Source organism: Tenrec ecaudatus, chromosome 4 (genome assembly GCF_050624435.1).
Source record: "Tenrec ecaudatus isolate mTenEca1 chromosome 4, mTenEca1.hap1, whole genome shotgun sequence".
Classification (NCBI taxonomy): Eukaryota; Metazoa; Chordata; class Mammalia; order Afrosoricida; family Tenrecidae; genus Tenrec; species Tenrec ecaudatus.
Window position 1 is genome coordinate 38,348,770 of NC_134533.1, and position 24,211 is coordinate 38,372,980.

The window sequence follows — 24,211 nt, forward strand, 5'->3', positions numbered from 1 at the left end:
ACACAGGGAATCCGGGACAGATAAACCCCTCAGGACCAATAATGAGAGTACAGATACTAGGAGGGGAAGAAGAAGGTGGGAGAGAAAGGGGGAACCGATCACAAGGATCTACATTTAAACCCCTTCCTGGGGGACGGACAATAGAAAAGTGGGTAAAGGGAGAAGTCATACAATGACATACATGACAAAATAATAGTAATTTATAAATTATCAAGGGTTTATGAGGGAGGGTCGGGGAGGGAGGGGGCAAATGAGCTGATATCAGGGACTCAAGTAGAAAGAAAATGTTTTGAGAATGATGATGGCAACTTATGTACAAATGTGCTTGACACAATGGATGGATGTATGGATTGTGATAAGAGCTGCAAGAGCCCCCAATAGAATGATTTTAAAAAAATGTTGGAATAAAAATTTTAAAAATAAACTGGTGAAGACCAGGGCTGTCACTTGGAAGATTAATGAGCACCTAATCCAAGCCATGGTATTTTCAAATCACCTCATATACATGCAGAAACTGGACAATGAATACAAAAGACCAAAGAAAAGTTGAAGAATTTGAATTATTTTGTTGTGAAGCGTATTTAAAATGCCGTAGTAAAATAAATAAAATAAAATGCCAGTAAAACTAAAAAAAAAATTATCTTGGAAGAAATACAGCCAGATTATTCCTTAGAAGCAATGAATGAGACTTCCCATTAAATACATAGGACGTGTTATAATGAGGCATCGGTAACTGGAAAAGGACATCGTGTTGGCAGAGTGGAAAGTCCGTGAAAAAGAGGAAGACTCCCAGTGCGCTAGCCTGGCGCAGTGGCTCCAAGAGGGGCCTAGACATAACAACCAGTGTGCGTGTGGCACAGGCATGCACAGCGTTGCTTTCTGTTGCACATGTGGTTGCCACAAGCCCAACAGTGACTCCAACTGTGTTCATTGGGGTTGCTTGACCTCAGCCAAGATGACTGAGGAAATGCCTGGAACACCGATGCATGAGAAGACTTCTCGCAAGATCCCCGAACCAGAAACAACGCAATGTTCCCCAGTAGTCTCATGGATAAATACACCACTGTCGTCATACAAAGAGATGCTGTCACAGTGCACAGGAACTACAGTGACATGCACATGGACGGCGCTCCAACACATGGCTGAGCAAAAGAAGCCAGGCTAGGAAAGAACATAAATAAATGGATGACATTTATTTATAAAGTTCAAACACTGGTAAAATTAAACTGTTCTCTCTTTAGATGCACACTTAGTTGCTAGATAATTTTGGAAAACAAAACACAGAAGTCATTCCCGTTAAAACACACACACACAGAGTTATCGCTAGGAGTAGAATGGCATCGAGAGAGAGATATTATATTTCTTCATATTATAGCTTTGTAAGTTGTACTTTTCTAAATGAGTTCTCTGTCTCACAAATAAAAAGTTTTAAAATGTTCCCCAATGCCTCTGTGTGCCCCTTCTTGAAGGAAGAAAGGGTACAGGTCACCCCACAGGCCACCAGTACCCAATCCTGAACCTTCCTTTCCAGCCTTCCCTTCCACCTTTTTGGGTTTTGCCTCTTGCCTCAGAACAATGTCTCTGTTTTGACTATAGTGAGTAGATTTACAATTTAACACAGTTAATAGTTTTGAAAGTCCTAAAGTTCATCCCCAATAGAACTCGCAAGGCAGCTGCGAAAAAAGATGGATGTCACTCATAGGATCAAAGGCCTACGGGGCTTTTGGGGGGCGGGGCAGTTGAGCAGTGTGTGCCACAGAGCCTGTTCTGAGCAGGGGACAGAGTGGCTTTCTGCTCCATCATCAGCGCGAAACGGCTGCCATCACCGGGCGGGCGTCAGAGCTTCCCCTCCTGCTCAGGACTCCTGGAACCTGCCTTCGAGGATCTGGGGCTTAACATTGAGAATTCTGCTTCATGAAGTTAGAGGAAAATAGAGAGTAATTTTAAGGACAGGTGCTGGAAGTTGAATTCTGTCTCTTCTCATTGTTTTTAAATTCTTAGAAAATGGACTCCTCCCCTCCTCTGTCTGGGGAATAACAGATTTCACGTGAAAACCTGAAAACCCAAAGGGAAATATGCTGTCCTTACGGACACCTCTGTGTGGGACTGGCTGTCACAACCCGGGTCTGGGCCAGGCGGCTTAAGCTGCTTTGGAGCAAGCATTTATCTGCAGCAGGGTCACTTTTATAGCGCCATTAAATCTACGTTTTCTCTGGGGCGCCTCGCCCCAGCCCCCTTCAACCCCGCTCTAGTCACACACTCGAAAACCCCCCTTAAGCCCCAGAAATAAATCTCTATAAACTGCCAAGCGTTCAATCAGGCTTTCCCTGTATCTCTTTTGCAATTAGAATAAATTTACTGCTTGGAGAGATGGGGGAATATGCAAGGTACTTCTTGGATAAATATACCGCAGTGAGAAAAGTAGAGTCTGTAGAAGTTATCTCCGTGAATTCAACAAGAAGCAAGGTCACTGGCGCCGCTACATACCAGGCAACGTTAATTAATGGGCCTGCAGCTGGTGGTACCACTTTGGCTGCTCTGCTCCAGCTGCTTGCTCCATATTTCTCTCGTTTGCTGGACCATTCTTGGACCAAATCCCATCTCTTTTTTTTCTCCAAGTACAAAAAGTACATAAGTCTCTCCTGGAAGGGTGCCAGCCTTTCAGAGAAGGAAGGCAAGTGTTGCTGCTTAGCTATTTTATTCTCTCTCTCTCTCTCTCTCTCTCTCTCTCTCTCTCTCTCTCTCTCTCAAGAAAGGACACTCTATTTCACCAGAAGAGCTGGATCCGTCATATTCCGCATTCAGGCAATGGTTTGAGGTCCCTGTTCTGGCGCTGTGGCCCCTGAGTGTGGCCTGAAGGTGGAGAACAGAGGGACACTTGTAAGCTCTCCTCAAACGGAAGTGGGAGACACCTGAAATGTGAGCCCCATCTCCCTGGATCACCTGGGGTGCAGGTTTGCATTTCAGGTCTTGCTGTGGGAAAGGTAAAAGTGGAAACAAGGTCGACCCAGCACCTCTGAGAGGTGGAAAGGCGTGGGTGGGAAGGCAAGAAGAGAAGCAGTCTGAGGGGCGAGGCAGAAGGTGCTTACAGGGTAGTTTACACCATTGACTCTTCTGGGAAAGTGCCCCGGTGGCGGAGGGGGTGACTTGTTGGACCTCCAAGCTCAACATGAGCATCTCTAGCCCACCAACCACTCCTCCGTAGGAGCTATGGCCGTCTCCTCTGATTTATGGCCTCATAAACACTTATGGAGTCACTATGAGTCGGAATCATTGCCCTGGCACAAAGGTTAAATGAGACCGTGTATGTAAACTTGGAGAAAGATGGGATTTTCTACTCCCGTAAAGAGTTATGGTCTGGGAAACCCGCAGGGGCAGTTCTATCCTGTCCCACATTGTCTCGATGAGTGGGCATCGGCTAGATGGCGGTGGCTTTGAGTAAGTGCATATGAACCGCTCAGCGCCCAGAGAGCTGGTGCTCTATTGGGCACTGCATGGTCTCTGGCTAAGTAGTTTTCAGAGCTAGGGAAAGCTGGGTTCCAATCCCTGTGCATTACTTAGCAGTTTAATTAGTCCTCCAGACCTCAACGTTCTCATCTGTAACTAGGGACAATCATAGTCACCTCCGCCAGGCTGCTGAGATTTAATGAGATACTGTACAGTATTTCTGTTGGCACAGTGCTTGATGTCTACTTCACCTTAATTTTTACTCATTGTATAAAAGGGCTCATAACTAGTTTGATGTGGAAGCAAGAGAAGAATCAGGAAAAGCGTTTCCCTCTAGGGGGAGGGGAATATAACTTAAGAGCAATTTTCTGAAATCAGGAGAATGGTCCCATTTGTTACACCCGCCTTTGTTTTCTTTGTTTGGAAACTTTCTTTCTTCCAATGTTGCATTGTGGAGGCACAAGGCGTTCTTCCACAGAATGAATCTCCCCAAGAAATAACAAGGAAAATGGCAGACTCTGCTTCTTTAAGGATTCTCCAGGTAGTGATCAGCCATAAGCTTCAGGTTCAGGACCCTGGGGTGGCTACTCCATTGTGTCCTTCAGCCCATCCCTAGACAGGACGGTGGTTGAGTGTCCTGCCCTTGGGCCAGTTCCTTTATGAAGGAGACACAGGAAAGGAGAATGTTCTGAAATGCTCTCCATGACTACTTCCAAACTGTAAAATGATATTTGGGCCTTTTTAAAGACCTGGGACCTTTTCTGAAACTAAGGAATCTGGATTTCAAGAAAGCCTTGGGGGATTAGATTGTTCCTCCTCTTTGAAACATTTGAACCAACTTTAATCTGCTCTCAGAGCACGATCAAATTTGACACAACATTCTGGTAAAGTATGATTGCCTGGAAACTGAGAATACCTTTGTGCCCCCTTTGAAAATGGGGAGAAATCTTTAGGATAGAAGAGGGTGTGGGGGGAAAGCAATCCTGAATTTAAAGAACAAACCTATACAAGATGAAGGGATGGCTTCTACAAGGCTTGAATGGCATTTTCCAACTTTTGTTTCAGGCATGAGAAAATTAAACAGACAAAATTAAACAGAAAATTAAACAGCTTGTGCATGCAGCCACAAGCTTGGGACAATGAGCATCTAATTTCCTGGTCGTTGTCCCTCCTCTCACATATACAGTGCTTCACAATATGCAAAACAATTTCATGTGTACTCAGAACAACATGACTTTGTTGTTGCCGGTGAGTCAGTAACCTTGTAGACAACAGAACAAAACACCACCCAGCCCTACGCTGCCTTCACAGTTGTTAAGCTTGTGAGCTTGTGTCCACACTACTTTGGAAGACAGATATTAAAATCCTTATAATATCAACAGCACCACTGGGGCCCAGGGAGGCTTTTTTTAAATGTCCTTAAAATATATAAAATAGCAAGAACTTAAACCCACGACTCAGCTTGGACCCGAATGCCTTGTCCAATGCCTTTTACCTTAAGCCTGCCCTGGGCACCTCCGTTTATAATCTATAAAAAGCATCCCTGCCGGGCTCGGTGGGTAACATAGCATTTTCAGGGCCAGCAACACGACGTGATAAGCTGCGTGAAATGCCACAAAGGCATTGTCCGCAGCATGGGCCGTGCTGTGCAGGAGACAAAATGGCTCTGCTTTCAAGAGACCAGGGTAGAAAGGCTACAACGTGCAGTGGCCTGAAAGCTACCAATAATTGGGAGCTGCTCATTATCCCCTGGGGTTGGGGAACCAGTAGATAAGGAAGAAGAGATTCCCCATTACCAGACGAGAGCTTAATTCCCTGAAGCTATAGAACATAAAACAAATGTATCACCCAATGCATAAAAACCTAACTGCTATGCATTTCTAGAAGGAGCTAGTCTTGGAATGTCTAGAAAAGTAATTATAAATTCGCCTTCATCTTCTTTCCTGACTCCCCTCTTTCTCTTTCTTTTGAAGTAGTATCTGTTAAATGTCAGCATAATTTAATCAATAGAAGAGTTAGAAGTAGAGATGTCATTCCCTCCATCATCTGTCTCTCCCCCAGCTCTCATCCTACGTGCCTCACTGTTAACACTGTGTATCCCCTAAAGCTTTTTCCATTCATACAGTAGATACATAAAGCTATATCTACTCATGTGTGTAAATGTGTGTATATACGTATACATATACACAGATAGAACTCTAAAGATGCAGATAAATCTTACACGAACTTGCAAATGTACTTTTAAATGAGATCATACAGCACATTCCATTCTGCAACTTGCTCGTCTTTTTCTTTTCATCTACAGTGTGTTATAGGTATCTGCTTATATAGACCTCGGATTCTATAGGATAGAGAGTTTTTCATTGCATACATATATTAACTCTGCAGATATAGATTACTTGTGCATTGTTTTAACCATGGTATATAATATGCCAGTGGGTAACAAGGATGATTTATTCATATAAAAATCTGGGAATAAATCAATTACAACACATTTCGAAAAGATGATGCCATTGTAAAACCTCATATGCTGAACATGGGGGTGGTGGTCAGAGATGAACTTTCCTTTATATGAACCCTTCTCAGTTTAGCTATGTCAGATGGATAATTATCATCAAAGAAAGAACTCAAGAAAAAAACTAAAGAATGAAATAACAACAGCAGCATGGCAGGATTCCTGAGCAGTTGGGGCAATGAAATTACAGGAACATCTGAAAAGGGGTAAGTGAAGATGATTGGTGAGTGTGTAGAGACCCTATTATGGATCAGCAAGATAGTCTCTCTAGGAGGCAGATGGGAGGCACGGTAAGTGGGAAAACGATGGGAACGTGAGGGAAGGTATGAGGACTTAGTCTCCATGTCAGTCCCACCGGACAGAGGCTGGCTCTTCCCAATGTGATGCGTTCATCACTATCTGAGAAAGGAACAAAGAGGATTTTTGCATGTGAGCCAGCAAAACCCACCTGAATGTGGATAGATCCTGATTTGTGACCTTAAAATTAAATCAGACTTCAGAATATTTATCTTAACTTGGAAGATAACTCAGAAAGTTCAAAACTGGCTCATTAAAGCCTCTGATTTCATTTACTGAGTATGCTCTTCTTATTACTTTTCATTTGCGCTATAATTTCTTTCCTCCTCATAATATGATTTAAATAACCTTTCATTAATTTTTTTCATTAATATTTTTAAATTATGAGGGAAAGGTTACCTTTTTTAAAATTCCCAAATCAAGTTGTCCTAAATCTAGCTGCTACTTATGCCAGTGGGCTGGTTTCTGTCTCTTGACCTCACTGTTGATGCTCCTAAATTAAAAAAGAAGAATCATGCGACAGTGGCATGTCCTGAGTCTTGTTAACAGAGAACTCAGGAAAGAAGCTTAAGATAAAAACCCTCTTGTTCCCGTCCTCCACCAAAACCAAAAGACAGTCTTAAGGTGAAAGTGGCATAGTGGGTTACATGTTGTGCTGCTAACCACAGGGTCAGCAGTTCAAAACAACTGGCCGATCTGTGGAAGAAAGGTGAGGCTTTTTACTCCCATAAAGATTTACAGTCTCAGAAACCCACAGGGGAAGTTCTACCCCATCCTATAAGCTCAGAATCAGCCTGAGGGCAGTGAGTGAGGGTCATACTACAAATCAGAATTGACTGATGTCTGTAGCTATGATTGAGTCAGTCAGAGAGTTCCGATAACTAGACTTGTGTGTGTTTTATGAGAAAGAGATGAGTAAAAGGTAAACAGACTGATAGGAGGGATTTGCTTTTTGTCCCCCACATCCCCAACAGTTTTATTGGCACATAATTCACATATCATGTAATTGAACAGTTAAATCATCCTATCACTTTAAAGGGTGTTGTACAATCACCACTACATTTTTAAAATCATTTTATTGGGGTGTATACAACTCTTATCACAATCCATACATACATCCATTGTGTCAAGCACATCTATACATTTGTTGCCATCATTTTCTTTATACTTGAGCCCTTGGTATCAGCTTCTCATTTTCCTCCTCCCTGCCCCTCCCTCCCTCCCTCACAACCTTTGATAATTTATAAATTATTATTATTTTTTCATGTCTTACACTGACATGACAATTTCTCCCTTCACCCACTTTTCTATTTACCATCACCCAGGAAGGGGGTTATATGTAGATCATTGTGATTGGTTCCCCCTTTCTCCCCTTTCCTTCCCCTGTATCACTACTCTCATTATTGGTCCTGAGGGGTTTATCTGTCCTGGATTCCCTGTGTTTCCAGCTCTTGTCTGTACCTGTGTACATGCTCTGGTCTAGCTGGATTTGTAAGGTAGAACTGGGGTTATAATAGTGGTGGGGGGGAGCATTAAAGAACTAGAGGAAAGTTGTATGTTTCATTGGTGACTGGCTCATCTCTTCCTTGTGACCCTTCTGTAATGGGATGTCCAATTATCTACAGATTGGCTTTGGGTTTCCACTCTGCACTCCCTGCCTCATTCATATTGATATGGTTGTTTTTTTGTTCTGGGTCTTTGATGCCTGATACCTGATTCCATTGACACCTCATGATGACACAGGCTGGTGTGCTTCTTCCATGTGGAATTTGTTGCTTCTCAGCTATATGGTCACTTGTTTGTCTTCAGGCCTTTAAGACCCCAGATGCTATATATTTTTATAGCCATCCACCATCAGCTTTCTTCACCACATTTGCTTATGCACCCGCTTTGTCTTCATCTATCATGTTGGGAAGGTGAGTATCATGGAATGCCAGTTTAATAAACAAAGTGTTCTTACGTTGAGGGAGTGCTTGAGTAGAGGCCCAATGTCTGTCTGCTACCCTGATACTTAACATATAAATGTATGTACATGGATCTATTTCCCTATTGCTTTATATAAATATATTTACACATGTACATGCCTGTAATTAGCCCTCTATAAATGACCTTTGCCTCCTAGTTCTTTCCTCTGTTCCTTTTCCTTTCCTCTTGTCCCACATGTCAGACCTTCATTCCGGTTTCAGTAATTCCTCCTGGTAACATTGCCCTCGATCAAGCCCTACCAGGCATCCTATACCCTCCTGGACATTGATTTTAGATCACTTGTTGTTCCCTTGTCCCTGGGTTTATTAACACCCACTTCATTTCCCCGCCTCCTCCCCTCTCCCATGTTCCCCCTGGAACCATTGGTCCAATGTTTTCTCCTCAGGATTGTTTATCCTGCCTATTTTATCTAGATGGACATGCAGAGACAATAATAAGCACAAAAAGAAGACAGAGCAAAACAACAACAAAATCCAGACAACAATAACAAAGAAAAGCCTATAAATAGTTCAAGGTCTGTTTGTTGGCTTTTACGAGTGTTTTCCAGTCGAGTCTGATAGGGTACCACAATCTGTCTCCAAAGTTTATTTTTGGTATCACTTTGTTCCCCTTGCTGCTCTGTTGCATGCCCCAATGTGATGAGGTCAGACTGAGGACAATTCCTGCACTGTGTCTCCAGTGTTGTCCCCCATACCACTATTGTTCATTGAGGGACATCGTGTCTCGTGGTAGGGCCGGCCCTATGGTCCTCTCTGCACATTGGGTGCTCTGAGCAGGAATATCGTTCTCGGGGCTTGGATGGGCAGGATCCACCACATCTATCTTAGAGCCTCCCCCCAGCCCCCACCATGGTTGTATCACCTTTAAACTTGAGTTGTGCAATCACTATCAGTTCTAGTGCTCCCTCCCTTCTCCATCTTCATTGTTTACTCCTGAAATCCCCTTTCCCACCCTATCACACACCCCGCCTCTGCATTCCCTATAACACCTTATATCAGTTATTGTCATTGTACACCCACCCCTCCTATGCTTCGCAGCTGGAAACCCAACAGAAAACAGTGAAAGACAAATCGCACTAATGTGGTAAGGAAAGGTCATATTAGGACAAAGGCAAAAATACACATGATGTACAAGAGAGAGAAGACCCCCATCAAGCGTTCAAAAATTCAGGGAAGAGATTTCTGTCATGGGACAACGAAGAGATACTTGCACCAGTACTGACTCAGGTTGTGTCTTTAGGGAAGACAACTGGCTCTGTAACGATGCAGCATAATCTAGATAACCATGATCTCTGCCTCATAGTAAGGCTGATCGGGACTCTTACCTTTGGCTAGAGCGGATCTGCAGCGGCTCAGTCTGATTAGACTCTGCAGATGGTTTGGGCTCCACTGGCCTCCATCGCCTTCTACAAATTGGGTGATCCGAATTTTAGCTCCGATGCTTCTCTCTTCACCACATTCGAATTTTGCAGTTGTCGTCTTCGGATCACACAGGCTGGTGTGCTTCTTCTGTGTGGACTTAGTTGGCTCCTTGCTTGGATGGCTGCGTGTTTGAATACAAGCCTTTAAGACCCCAGACACTATTCTAATTGATAGCCAGGCGCCATCTGCTTTCTTCACCACACTTTGCTGTAGCACCCTTATCTTCAGTGATCATTTCATAAAGTTGAGTATTGAGCAGGGCCAAGATGTATGAACTAAATCTTCTTAAGTTGGAGCTAGGATTTAGTGTTAGCTCAGAACTCATTCCTGGATTTGTGTGTGTGTGTGTGTTTTAATTTGATGTAACTTGGAAATTAATACCTATGTCATATTCCATAGTTCATAATTGTACAATTTCTTCCATAATCAGTCTCCAGACAGACTTTTCCTTCCTGGGCTTCTTGATGTCATTCCCTTCTTATCTCCCCCACCCCTCTATAGCACCTCTCCCCCCAAACTCTTGCTATGGTTTCTTTCCCTATAAAGTAAACATCCCTGGTTTTGATTTACTGAAAAACGGAGAAAAAAGTAATACAGCTTCAAGAGGGTGACCCCTAACGGTGACACACCTCTGAAATACACCCTGTTATACACAAGCATTGGCGCAATATGGCAGAATGGCCATCACCGGATTGCCGGAACAGTACGTGTCTTAATGCTGCACAGAGGGTATTGACGTAGCAAAGCTCGCTTGCCCAGAAAGCTCTTGGCACAGCTGCCTTCAGGTTACCAGTGTGTCCGACATAGTGTCTAGTTCACCTGTGTGCCCGACAATGCAGGATTCAGCATCCCAGTGTTCTGCAGCACCCAGACTGGGTTCCCAGGAGACCCCTGGATGCCCGAAGTCAGTTCTGTCCATTCCCTGCATGCCACTAAAGCCTTTCCTCACCTGATGATCCTAAGAGCATCCTCAGTCTCTCCTCCCCCGCCCACCTGGTAGTCAGCCCTCACTTCCCTCCTGCTTTTGCTTTTTTTTTTTTTTAAGGAGAAAAAGAAGAGAACAGCCAACTCAATTGTCTTCACTTTGTACATCAGGGTAACACATGACCCAAAATATGCCAAGTGCCATTAGTCATCATAGCCAGGAGGGGAAGCAACCCAGTAGCAACCAACAGAGGAATGGATAAGCAAAGTGTGATGGAGCCATACAATTGAATGTTGCTCAGCCATGCAACGGAAAAGCTCTGTGATACGTGCTCAGACATGGTCCCCCTTTGAGAATATGATGTGAAATAAGCCAAACACAGGACAGATATTGTAAGATTCCATTTACATGAAGTAACTAGAATAGGCAAAATAGAGACAGAAAGTGGCAACTTTTGTGTTTTACATAGTCTACTACAGTAACATTCAATATCTGCTCACACCACAGGAAATACTGCCAACCCTCGCTCTCCATCAGTCAGATTTCCTGGAGCAGGGCCCCATACTCCTTACAGTGGCCATGAGGCCCTGTGGGAAGAAAGATTGAATTCCGTTCAGTAAAATTGCTGATATTCTGTTTCTTCCTCTACTCATTCAGTATAGTCACAAGACTGTAATACACATCCTCAGAAACATAGATAATTCAGAAAGCCCCTTCCAGAGTCATTCTGAATTAGCAGAAGCAGCTACATATGGTCTGATCGAACCTTTTAATAAGTTCAGTGTCCCAACCAACTCAAAATCTTCCCTCCACATCCTGACCGAAACTGTAGTTAATGACAAGATATGCTTCCAAGTGCTCTGAATTATTTGTGGATTTAATTATCTTCAGGGAGGTGACCCAGTGACATGTAAAAGAGAAGTGATCTATTTAGAAAGATTTTTTTAAAGTGCCTTTTAGTTCAAAGGGCAAAGCACTGGATTGAGGCCCCCAGTTTCACTCACTCCTTGGCCTCTTTATGACTACATTTCTATGTAAATATAGTATGGAGTCTTGCATTATATGGTTTAGAGTCATGTGTTGGTATGTAGGTTTTATCTCAAAGAATCAAAAACAAATAGTAAGCAAGTAACTCCAACATTCTAAAACAAATATCAAAGAAATTATAATATTTTAAATACCTGCCCTCTATATTATTATGCATATTTTATGTTTTCTACAGTCACATGACTTACTTGCTTATTTTTTTTAAATAGTTTACATTTGGAAGCAATGACTTTCAATTCACAAGAAGTTGCAAAGATAGCACTGTGAGGTCCTGTGGATCCTTTGTCCAGCTCCCCTCCTCCCTCTCCCACTGTCACATCAAAACTACAAGCTACAAAATGTTTCCTCACCACAAAAAGCACTCTGGTGCAACCTTCTGTGTCTAACCCTTGGCAATTCTTAATCCAGTCTCTATCTCTGTAATGCTGTCCTTCACGAATGTGATGTAAATGGAGCCATATAGTGTGTGGCTCTCTGGGACAGTTATTTCCACCCCATTCAGCATGATGCCCTTGAGATCCTCCTGGGTTGTTGTCTATACCCATCCCTGCTCTTTCTTTCTATTGCTGAGCAGTATTCCAGAGAATGAGGGTAAGACAGTTTGCCCATGAACCCGTTGCAGACTATTTTGGCTGTTCACAGGGCTCTTTGGGCTATTACAAATAAAGCTTCTAGGAAAAATGATGTCCAGGTCTTGTGTGTTTGTGTGCATGTAGGTAAGGTTTCATTTCTCTGGGACAGGTGTATAATTGTGGGAGTTTGAACAGAGCATGTTTACCTTTCTTAGGAAAATGTTTATTTTCCATTTTTATTCATTTAATTAGGGGCGCACACAACTCTTATCACAATCCATAGATACATCAGTTGTGTAAAGCTCATTTGTACATTCATTGCCTCCATCATTCTCAAAACATCCGCTCTCCACCCAAGCCCCTGGAATCAGTTCTTCATTTTTTTGCCTCCCTTCCCTCCCCCTCCCTCATGAACCCTTGATAATTTACAAATTGTTATTTTGTCATATCTTGCCCTGTCCAACATCTCCCTTCACCCACTTTTCTGTTGTCCGTCCCCCAGGGAGGAGGTTATATATAGACCCTTGTAATTGGTTCCCCTTTTCCACCTCACCCTCCCTCCACCCTCCCAGTATCACCACTCACACTACTGGTCTAAAGGGATCATCCGCCTTGGATTCCCCGTGTTTCCAGTTCCTATCTGTACTAGTGTACATCCTCTGGTCTAGCCAGATTTGTAAGATAGAATTGGGATCATGATAGTGGGGGTATGGGGGAGAAGGAAGCATTTAGGAACTAGAGGAAAATTGTAGGTTTCATCATTGCTACATCACACCCTGACTGACTGGCTCGTCTCCTCCCCGAGGCCCTTCTGTAAGGAAATATCCAGTGGCCTACAAACGGGCTTTGGGTCTCCACTCTGCAGTCCCCACCTCATTCACAATGACATGATTTTTTGTTCTGATGATACCTATACCTGATCCCTTTGACACCTCATGATCGCACAGACTGGTGTGCTTCTTCCATGTGGGTTTTGTTGCTTCTGAGCTAGATGGCTGCTTGTTTACCTTCAAGCTTTTAAGACCCGAGATGCTATATCTTTTGATAGACTGGCACCATCAGATTTCTTCACCACATTTGCTTATGCACCCGCTTTGTCTTCAGCTATTGTGTCGGGAAGGTGAGCATCATAGAATGACAATTTAATATAACAAAGTATTCTTGCATTGAGGGAATACCTGAGTGGAGGCCCAATGTCCATCTGCTACCTCAATACCAAACCTATAAATAAATGCACATAGGTTTCCCCATCCTCATATATAAATTTATTCACACATGTACATAACTTTATTTAGACCTCTATAAATGTCCTTTGCCTCCTAGCTCTTTACTCTATTTCCTTTGACTTTCCTCTTGTCCCACTATCATGCTCAGTCTTCACTTGGGTTTCAGTAATTCCTCTTGGTTACATTACCCTTGATCAAACCCTACCAGGCCTCCTACACCCTCCTCATCACCGAATTGGATCACTTGTTCCCTTGTTCCTGGGTTTGTTAACACCACTACCTTTCCCTCCACCTCCCCCTCTCCCATGTGCCCTCAGAACTGTCGGTCCCATTGTTTTCTCCTCCAGGTTGTTCATACAGCCTATCTTATTTAGACAGACCTGCGGAGATAATAACATGCACAAAAACAAGACAGAGCAAAACCAAGCAACAATATACAACAAAACAACAACAAGCCAATGACAACAACAAAAAAAAAAACCCACCAAAACAGAACACAGCAAGAAAGAAAAATTTGTAGTTAGTTAAAGGACTGTTTATTGGCCTTTAGGAGTGTTTTCCAGTCCAGTCTGTTGGGGCACCAAGCCCTAGCCCCAAAGTCCAACTTCAGCATTCCCTGGGGACCTCGCTGCTCCATTCCCTTGCTGTTCTGTTGCACCCCCTTAGTGTTTTGCCTCATTGTGGCGGGATCAGATCAGGCGCAATTCCCACACTGTGTCTTCAGTGTTGTCCCATGTACGGCTATGGGTCAGTAAGGGACGTCTTGTCTCATAGTAGGGCCGGCCATGTGGTCTTCTCTGTCAAGTGGCTGCTCTGAGTGGGAACATTGTCCTCAAGGTCTGGTTGGCCAGGATGTGCTCCACTCTCTTCTCCTCCACCTTCATCTGCTCCCGTGTGCTCTGATCAGATATGTCCCTCTCCCAGAGCTGCAGATTCAGTGCTGTCCTCTGAAATAAATTCTTCTGGGGGGAGGGGCATATGTCCACATCGTTGGGATTGGGGCTGGCCCCTCAGACCTCTCCACTGGTTCCCTACTCCATGCCAGCATATTGCATTCATATCTTGGCGCACTGGGTTGAAGTCTGGTCCCTCTTTCCCTGTGAAGTTATAAACAATACCCTCCCCTTGGATGGATTAATGCCCTGTGTCCCCACTACCCACTTCTTTATTATTTTTTAATTAATTTTTTCCCCTTTCCCCACCTCCTTTTTAGTTGGATACCATATGTATCCCTGTATTTGGTCTGGTCCCTGCCATATTGCCTGGTCCTCACCCTAGGAATGTTTGTATACCGTAGCTTTTTTTCCTGTGCCCCATTTACATTTTTTTTTAAAGCTTACCTCAGCAGACTCATATTGTACTTGTCCTTTTGTGCTTGGCTTACTTCACTTAGCATGATTTCCTCCGGTTCTTCCCATGCAGCGATGTGCTTCATACATTCATCACTGCTTTTTAGCAAGGCATAGTACTCCATTGTATGTATGTACCACAGTTTTTGAATCCAATTGCCAGTTGATGGAAATTTGGGTTGTTTCCAGTGCCTTGCAATTGTGAACATTGGAGCTTAGATATCTGGCTTTGGTTTGTTTATTGCCTCTTCTGGGTATATGCCCAGTAGGGGGATTGCTGGGTCATATGGTAACCCGATTTCCATCTGTTTTAGATATCGCCAGATCGATTTCCATAGTGGCTCTATATCCTTTCAGTGGATGAGAGTTCCTGTTTCCCTATAGCCCCTCCAAAACTTGTTGCTTTCTGATTTTTTTAATTGGGCTATCTTTGAGGGTGTTAGGTGGTACCTCATTGTTGTTTTAATTTGCATTTCTCTTATGGCTAAAGATTGGGAACATTTTCTCATATGTTTGTTGGCCATTCGGATTTCTGCCCTGGTATAACTTCTGTTCAGATCTTTTGCCCACCTCCTCAGTGGGCAATTAGTTTTTTTCTTTTTGGAAGCTAGCAGAGTATTGTAGATTTTAGTAATAAGGCCTTTGTCTGATGTGTCATTGCTAAAGATGTTTTCCCAGTCTGTGGACTCTCTTATTACTCTCTTGGTGAATTCTCTCAATGTACAGAGGTGGTTTATCTTCAGTAGATCCCATTTGTCAATTTGTGCCTCCTCTATGTTTGTGTCCTTCCCTATTTCTGATAGCTTATGTAATCCCTGTGCCAAAGTTCTCATGTTAGTCCTAATTTCCTCATTGAGGGCGCTAATATTTTGGGGTTTAACTTCAAGGTCTGTAGTCCACCTTGAGTTTATTCTTGTGCATAGAGTGAGATAAGGGTCTTGCTTCCTTTTTCTGCAGGTAAATATCCATTTTTTTCCAGCACCATTTGTTAAAGTGGCCATCTGCTTCCCATTTGTTATTTTTGGGGCCCTTATCAAAGATTAGTTGTCTATATGCTGATGATTTTATTTCTGGGTTTTCAGTTATTTTCCATTGGTCTGAGTATCTGTCATTGTACCAATAACATGTGGGTTTGACAACTGTGGCTGTATAGTATGTGCTAAAGTCAGGTAAAACAAGCCCTCCCACGGTGTCCTTCTTCTTGAGGAGTTCTCTGCTAATTCTGGGCTTCTTCCCTCTCCATATGAAGTTGGTAATCAGTTTTTCCATTTCTTTGAAGAAAGATGAGGGTAATTGTATCGGGAGGGCATTAAACTTATATAGTGCCTTTGACAGAACTGACATCTTGACTATATTTTGTCTTCCAATCCATGAGCATGGGATATTCTTCCATTTGTTGAGGTCACTCTTGGTTTCTTGTAATAGTATTCTGTAGTTTTCCCATATTGAACTTTTGTTCTTTTAGTCAGGTATATCCCTAGATATTTCAATTTGTGTTTGGCTATTGTGAAGGGTGCCACCTTTTTTATCTCCTCTTCTATGGTCTTATCCAATGTGTATAACAGTCTAATGGAATCTTTGTTGATCTTGTATCCTGCCACTCTGCCAAACTCCTCTATTGCTTCTAGTACTCCCCTTGTGGAACTTTTGGGATTTTCCACATACAAAATTATATAATCTGCAAATAATGATAGTTTCACTGCTTCCTTCCCCAGATGAATAACTTTGATGTCTTTTCTTTGCCTTATGTTGTTAGCTAAAACCTCAAGCACGATATTAAATAAAAGTGGGGATAAGTGGCATCCTTGTCTGGTCCTCTTTTTCAGTGGTATTGTGTTACTCTTTTCTCCATTGACTACCACATTGGCTGTTGATTTTTCATATATAGCTTGTATTGTTGAGGAATTTTCCTTCCATTCCTATCTTCTCAAGTGTATTGAACAGAAATTGGTGTTGGATATTGTCAAATGCTTTTTCTGCATCTTTCGATCTTATCATGGGGTTCTTATAGTTTTTCCTGTCAATGTGGCGAATGATACTAATGGTCTTTCGTATGTTGAACCATCCCTTCATCCCTGGTATGAATCCCACTTGGTCATGGTGAATTATTTGTTTTATATACTTTTGTATTCTATTGGTCAATATTTGGTTAAGGATTTTTGCATCTGGCATTTGAAGCCATCCGGTCCGGGAGATTTTTTTTGTTGGTAATTCCTTGATAACCCTGTGAGATCGTTAGATAACTGTACCAGCCTGGCCGATAAACACAAGTGGGATTAATTGAAGGGCGGAGAGATAAATAGCTCGGTGAACCTTGCCTTTCTCTTGTCTCTTGTTCTTTAATCATTGAACCAGTGTGTGGCTGCCTGGTTTGTTCTGTGCCTCAACCGGTGCCCAACCGGTGGACTGTGTCACTGTAAATTGAGGTCCCTTTAAGCCCACACGATTGGAATATACATATCTGGAGCTGGGGACCGACAGTTGGTGACAGTTGGGAATCTGCCTTACTGTTTGCTGCCTGGGTGTATATAGCCCAGCTCTCTCTACAGAGGAGGAACTGGTGACCCTCAAGACTTAAAGGACTGGTAGTGTCTCACAACTCTCAGAGGAGTGAGTTGCACTGAGCCATTTGTACTGCTTTATAATTTAACTGTTCATTTCTTGTGTTTTATATCTATCTGTATATAATTTAACTTTGTGTTTCTTGTGTTACATATCTATCTTTATAAATATATATAGAAAATTACTAGCAATCTGGTTTTATCTCTCTAGAGAACCCTGTCTAACACATTTTGGTTCCAGGAGTGCTTCTAGAGAAATAAAACCATAAATATGGGTTTCTTAAATTGGTTTTCCAACCTGATTAGTCTTAACAGCACTAAGAATGCTACTTCAACACCCCAAAACATGGATATGTCTGCTACTCTTACTAATCCATGGTGTGAAATAGCAAAGATAATACCTAAAGTAGCACCACCGATAGATGAGATGCTGGTTAAATGAGAGATTCTGGGAGATCGTGTGTTTGATATTTTCCAGGAGTTTTGTAATGATGACAAGTAAAGCAAAGCTGGGTGGCTGGTCCTTCTTACAATGTAAAGTGTGATTAAGGAGAGGGATGATCTCAGAGCCTCAAAAGCGTGCTTCAGGTGCAGACTAATGGATTTGAAAACTTCCATCTGTGCCACAAAGGCGAGCCTTCTCTCCGCTAGTAGAAGAGCTGACATTTCTGAGAACCAGGTCTAGTCTCATTAAATGAGTGGCTGAATTACAACGGCAGCTGAATTGCAGATCTAGAGTAGTATCTGAAACCAAAGTAAGGGCATTAATTGGGAAAAGTTTGGACCCTAAAACATGGAATGGGAACATATGGGTTGATGGTACAGAAGGGCAGGATATTGAACCCTTAGAAACACCTGAGCAGATTAGCCAAACTATTCAAGGTGATATGCCAGGTGGGGCTGCATCAGTAGCATTGCCTGAGGGTGATGCCTTACAAGGTATTGCATTTAGCACCCCCAATGTCTAAAAAATGGGTACAACGCCTAGTAGGCCTCTTCGGATTTTGGAGGCAACATATCCCTCACTTGGGTGTTGTACTTCAACCTATTTATCAAGTGACACGAAAAGTCCCAGAACTAGATAAGGTTCTTCAACAAGTTCCGGCTGCTGTGCTTGCGCCTTTGCCACTGGGACCATATGATCCAGCTGACCCAATGGTGCTAGAGGTGTCCGTTGTAGATAAAGATGCAGTGTGGAGTCTTTGCCAGAGCCCTATTGGTGAAGCACAGCGTAGACTGTTGGGATTTTGGAGTAAAATCCTGTCATCCTCTGCAGACAACTACTCCCCCTTTGTAAAACAGCTGTTGGCCTGTTACTGGCCTTGGTAGAGACTGAACGCCTCACCATGGGCCACCAAGTCACCATGAGGCCTGCACTACCCATCATGAACTGGGTATTGTCTGACCCACGTAATCATAAAGTTGGATGTGCGCAGCAACACTCCATTGTTAAATGGAAGTGGCATATACGAGATCGGGCCAAAGCAGGACCTGAAGGAACAAGTAAGCTGCATGAAGAAGTGGCCCAAATGCCCACAGTCTCCACTCCTGTCACATTGCCTTCTTTCTCCCAGTCTGCACCTAGGCCTCCCGGGGAGTTCCTTACCATACTTGAAGTGAAGACCAAAAAAGTCATGCTTGGTTTACGGATGGCTCTACACGATATGCAGGTGCCACTTGTAAGTGGACAGCAGCAGCAGTACAGCCCCTTTCTGGGATCTCCCTAAAGGACAGTGGTGAAGGGAAATCTTCCCAATGGGCAGAATTTCCAGCAGTGCACCTGGCTGTTCAATATGCATATAAGGAAAAATGGCCAAATGTGAGACTGTATACTGATTCATGGGCTGTGGCTAATATTTTGGCTGGATGGTCAGGAAATTGGAAGGACCATGACTGGAAAATTGGTGACAAGGAGGTGTGGGGCATGTCGAGATATTCCTACTAAAATGAAGGTCTGGGTCACCGCACCAGGCATAAAACCACAGCCAACTGAGGTGCTTGCTGAGAGCAAAGATAATACAGAATGGGTAGTAGAGGAAGGTAGTTCTACCTATCAATTATGACCACATGATTAATAGCAAAAGTGAGGCTTGTAATTGTCAGTGTATTTTCTTTTTATGTGCTTATTGCGTATCTTTCCTTTGTTCAGGTCTGATAGATCAGATACAATTGGACTCAGTGTGTTTTCATTTATATGTATGATAGATAATTCACTATAAGTATGATTTCATCAATGTCCGGAAATTATATAAGTATATATGGCTAAAGAATTGTGTACAGGTGCCAGGTTGGCAAGGGGTGGATTGAGGTAGTTTATTGTGCCAGCCTGGCCGATAAACACAAGTGGGATAAATTGAAGGGCGGAGAGCCTCACCTTTCTTGTCTCCCGTTCTTTAATCATTGGACCAGTGTGCGGCTGCCTGGCTTGTTCTGTGCCTCAATTTAGAAGCTACACTACCTGTGGGACGCCCAGCCGGTGAACTGTGTCACTGTAAGTTGAGGTCCCTTTAAGCCCACATGATTGGAATATACATATCTGGAGCTAGGGACTGACAGTTGGTGACAGTTGGGGATCTGCCTTGCTGTTTGCTGCCTGGTTGTGTATAGCCCAGCTCTCTCTACAGAGGAGGAACTGGTGACCCTCAAGACTTAAAGGACTGGTAGTGTCTCACAACTCTCTCAGAGGAGTGAGTTGCACTGAGCCATTTGTACTGCTGTATAATTTAACTGTTCATTTCTTGTGTTTTATATCTATCTGTATATAATTTAACAGTTTGTTTCTTGTGTTATATATCTATCTTTATAAATATATATAGAAAATTACTAGCAATCTGGTTTTGTCTCTCTAGAGAACCCTGTCTAACACACCTTGTTTATTTCTTCTATTGTTATGGGTCTGTTGAGATTCTTGATATCCTTTCAGGACAGTCTAGGGAGGGATGGTTTTTCCAAGAATTTGTCCATGTCTTCCATGTTGTTGAATTCATTGGAGTACAATCCTTTGTAGTACTGTGTAAGTATCCTTTTTTATTTCATTAGGGTTTGTTTTAATGTCCCCTCTTTCATCCCTCATTCTTGCTATTGAAATTAGTTACTATGCTTGCTTGGGCGGCATATATACCAAAATTGGAACGATACAGAGAAGATTAGCATGGCCCCTGCAGCAAGGATGACACACAAATTCATAAAGCGTTCCATTTTTTTAAAAAGAAATTTGTTCTCTCTTTGCTTAGGTTTGCCAATGGTCTGTCAATTCTGTTTGTCCTTTCAAAGAACCAACTTTTAGCAGCATTAATTTTTTCCATAGTTTTCTTACTTTCTCCCTCCTGAATCTCTGCCCTGATTTTTATTATTTCTTTTCTTTTGCTATTAGTAGGATTGTCCTGCTGACTCTGCTCTAGTTGTAAATTTTGTGCCAGCATATCAATCATGGGTCTCTCTTCCTTTCTCAGATGTGCATGTATTGCTATGAAACTTCTTCTGATAACTGCCTTTGCTGTTTCCCATAAGTTATGAAACTTACTCTGATAACTGCCTTTGCGGTGTCCCGTAAGTTTTGGTACAACATCGTGTCTCATTCTCTTTGGTTTCTACAAATTTCCTAATTTCATCTCTGATCTGTGCCAGTACGCACTCCTTTTGCAATAGAGAGTTATTTATCCTCCAATGGTTTATTCTTGTTTTCTTTGTCTTCCTTTTGTTGATTTCCAGCCTCATGTCATAGTGGTCAGAGATAGAGGTCTGTATGAAATCAATGTGCTTAAATTTATGTAAATTCACCTTGTGTCCCAACATATTGTCTATCTTTGAATATGTTCCATGAGGGATTGAAAAGAATGTTAATGTATTTATATGTGGATGAAAAGCTCTGTAAATATCTATCAGGTCAAACTGTCTATTTGTAGTGTTTATATCTCTAGACTTCTTGTTGAGTTTCTTTCCCTGTGATCTATCTTTCTCAGAGAGTGGTGTATTGAAGTCACCCACTATAATTGTTGAGGCTGTGGTTTCTTTTTTCTTCTTTTGGAGGGTTTGGTTGATGCATTCAGCAGGACTATATGTTTACAATGTTTCGTGGGTCTTTGTCTATGGTTCCCTTGAGCATTATATAGTGTCCCTCCTTATCTCTTTTTATGGTTTACAATTTGAGGTCAATTTTATCCGAGATTGGGATTGCAACCCCAGCTTATTTTGAATTGCTGTTTGCTTGGTGTGCCTTCCTCCAGCCTTTGATTCTCAGCCTATTTTTGTCTGTAGCATTGAGATGTGTCTCCTGTAAGCAGCAGATTGATGGATTCTGCTTTCTAAACCAGTCTGCTATCCTCAGTCATTTAATGCCTGAGTTGAGGCCATTGATATTCAGGGTTATTAGCTCCATCTGTGACTCTGTGATGTCATCTTATACCTTTTGTGTTGGGGGTTTTCCTACCTTCCTTTCTTATTATTGTGTTGGGTGTGTGTGTGTGTGTGTGTATGTGTATCATTCTTGGCTTCTTTCCATCCTTAAGCCAGTGCTATCTTGGGGTCTCTTTTCTCTTTGTTGCCCTCTGGGTGAGGTTGTTCTATGTAGTGGTCTCTTATTTATGCTTGGTGAGTGTTGTTGTTCTGCCCATACTGAGTCGGCGAGGATCTTTTGTAAGGCTGGGTTTGTTGTAACGTATTCTTTGAGTTTTTCCTTGTCTGGGAAGACTCTTCTCCATCTATCTTAATTAATAATTTGACTGGTTTAGAGTATTCTTGGGTTTGTGTTGTTTTCCTTCAATTTTTGGACTATGTTACTCCACTCTCTCCTCTTCTTCATAGTTTCTGCTGATAGGCCTGAGCTTATTCTTATTTGGGAACCTTTATATGTGGTTGCTTGTTTTTCCCTAGCTGCTCTCATGGTTTTCTCCTTTTCCTCAAAGTTGAATAGTTTAACTAATATGTGCCTTGGTAACTTCTTGGGAGTCAGTCTAGCTGGTGTTCTTTCAGCCTCCTGAGTGGTTGCCTGGTTTTCATCCATTAAGGTGGGGATGCTGTCTTCCAAGAATTCTCTTACTATGTGGCAGATGACTTCTTTGTTGTGTCTTCCTCCAGTAAGCCAATAATTCTTATGTTGTTCCACTCATAGCATCAGACATAGCTCTTAGGTTTTCTTCAACATCTCTGACGATCTTATTAGATTTTTGTTCACGTTTGTTAAAGTCTTCATGGCTGTCCTCCAAGTCACTGATGTGGTTCTCTACTTCCTTCAGTCAATTCTCAAGGTCAATATTTCTGCTACTGGTTTTTGTTATCTCTGCCCTAAGCTCCTGTATTTCCTTTTGGTGTGTGGCCTTTATCTCCGCTATCATTTCATCCTTTTTCTCTGTTGTTTCCCTCATATCCTGTATGACTCTAAGCAGCACTCTGAGAATTTCTTTCTGTGGCAGCTCAATGCCTGCTTCTTTTATGCATGTCATTGCCTTTTGTTTCTCCTGCTTTTTCGTTGAAATTGTTGGGGCTGATGTCTGTGTTGGTTGTTTTAGAGGAGTCAGGTGCCATTTTCTAGAGAACCTAAGAGCACTGGCTCTCTCTGGGAGTCTTGTAGAAATGCTTCTTCGAACTGCTTACAGCTAATTTCAATATGGAATTAACCTACCACTTTATCCTCCTGTGGTTTCCCTCTCAGGGGAGTGCTCCAGAAGGCTGGTGGGTTGCCTGATTTGGTGTTATTGAGGTTGGGCAGAGGTTCCTGCAGCTGCTTGGAATGGTGATGAGTGTTGGCCAAGCTGCCTTAAGCTTTGGCGGCACTAAAGTAGGTGGGAGGGCAGGTGGGACAACAGAGGACAAATAAGAGCTCCCCAGGCACACAGGCAGGAATTCCCCAGTAATAAGTTGGGCAGAGAGTCCCCTGGTGGAGGTCAGCAGGGCTTTCCCCAGCCTTGGGCTAGCTGCACAGGATGGAGCTCACCTAGCTGGGTGGGGTGCAGGCATAAATGCACTAGGCTAAGGGGAGTGGTCTGGAGGTCAGCAGTGGAGTGTGAGAGAACAGGAAAGAGACAAAGAGGAGGGAAAAAATTTAAGTAAGCCTGCTGAGACTGGGGTGGCAGGATAGAGAGAAGAAAGGTGGGGGGGAAGTAACAATGTAGCTGAGCCCAGATCCCTTCCCGTGGAGCTGCAAGGGTTTAATCCCTGCCTTGAGGCAGTGGCAAGATGTGACTGTGTTGAGAAAAAGCCCTGCACCTGGCTCCTAATTGTCCCTGCTCCAGCTGAGACAGTGACGGGGCTAAGATTAAGCCCTAGTCGGCCTCCACTGTGGTAAGCCAAAAGCCCCCAACCCCTCAAAATCTTTTGGATCTGTGCCTACTTATCTTTATGATGCTCCTCCTGTGGTCCAGCAGTGTTAAATTTCCCTCTAAGTAGCTCTCCTGGGCTGATTCCTGTGGAGTCCCTCTGGTATGTGTTACTCAGTCGCCATCTTCCTGGAAGTCATTCCTCTATTTTACACTTCCATCAGCTATCACTATTTTTGACATTTGCTATACTCTCAGGAACCCTGGTGGGATGGTGCTTATGCATTGGTTTGTGCTTGATGAAGTCAGCAATTCGAAACCATCATCTAGCTCCTGGGGAGAAAAATGGGGCTTTCTACTCCCATAAACAGTTACATTCTCAGAAATGCACAGGGGCAGTTCTACCCTGCCCTACAAGGTTTCTGTGAGTCAGCATGAACTCGATGACAGTATTAGATATGTAGTGACATCTCATTGTGGTCCTAAAGTGCATTTCCCTAAAGCTAGTGATGTTTGCAATCTTTCCATGTGTTTATTTGCCATTCAGGGCTCATCTTTAGCGACATGTCCTTTGTGCCTGGTGTCCACTTCCTAATCTGATAATTATATAA

General features: G+C 42.9%; 1 non-coding gene across 1 annotated transcript; it reads left to right on the forward strand.

Annotated features, from left to right (window-relative positions):
* Positions 1–20,442: 20,442 nt before the first annotated feature.
* On the forward strand, positions 20,443–20,550 carry LOC142447483 (U6 spliceosomal RNA). The gene has a single exon (XR_012784182.1). It is a non-coding gene; the product is annotated as a U6 spliceosomal RNA (small nuclear RNA).
* Positions 20,551–24,211: the final 3,661 nt, after the last annotated feature.